This window comes from Sapajus apella, unplaced genomic scaffold, assembly GCF_009761245.1.
Source record: "Sapajus apella isolate SASKATOON/1434 unplaced genomic scaffold, GSC_monkey_1.0 scaffold13, whole genome shotgun sequence".
Taxonomy (NCBI): domain Eukaryota; kingdom Metazoa; phylum Chordata; class Mammalia; order Primates; family Cebidae; genus Sapajus; species Sapajus apella.
Genome location: NW_022436953.1, coordinates 22,984,510 through 22,985,439, shown reverse-complemented (window position 1 = coordinate 22,985,439; position 930 = coordinate 22,984,510).

The following is a 930-nucleotide window of genomic DNA, read 5'->3' as shown; positions in this document are numbered from 1 at the left end:
ACTCTACCAAGCTTTCTGCCTGCAGTGTCTTTTTCAGTTCTTTGTTGTGAAATCTGACCAAACCACTTAGGGCTATTCTCCCCCGCCCCCTCCCGCTGCACGGCCTGGCCTTATTTAGGGGGTGAGAGGTGGGAAGAAACAACACAAAGCTAAGCCAGGAAACTCTCTAGCTGGGGCTGGGGTGGGGAAAAGAGAAAAGGCTAGAAACACGCAAACATTGCCAAGTCTAGCCCATCACTTCAGCATAAACATATTTCCCCTTTGGGATTCAGTAACAGGTATCTTCATTTAGACTGGGAACAAAATGTGGCCTGTAAACAATTTTTTGCAGGGCCCATACGTTTAAAGGCTGCCGGCTGGTCTCTGGACTTTTCTTCCCTTGTGATTTCCTAATTGGAACTAGAGAGTCTGGTTCAGAGGAGGACAGCAAGTTTCCGGGGCTGCTGCCTGCCTGCAGAGAGGGATAAGCACCGGATCTGGAGTGATTCCCCAGAGCCCCCCCATTTGCTCCTATTTGGAGCAAGTTACTGACTCTTCTGCCTGTGGAGTTTGGAGCTGAGAAATCCAAGGGAGATGGAAAGAGACAAGTGCCAAGGGGCAGGCAGCTGCGGTGACCTCTGCTGTCTTGTTCTCCTCTACCCACCCCTGGCCCTGGGAAGCAGAACAGCCTGCCAATTGTATTTACCCCCTGCCAACACTGGCTAGTGTCACTGGGGTCCCAGCCCAGCCCACCTACTCATCAGCCAGATGTGCTAAGGCAAATCTCCCAGCTCTTCAAGATTGGTTTCCCCTAGGCAAAATGGAGATGAGATATGAAATTTTTTTGACAATATCATCATCAGAATTAAGTGAAGTCACCTCTTTGAAAGGGTATCTTAAACTATGAAGTGTTATTGTAATGTTATTTTGCATATATATATATATATATAT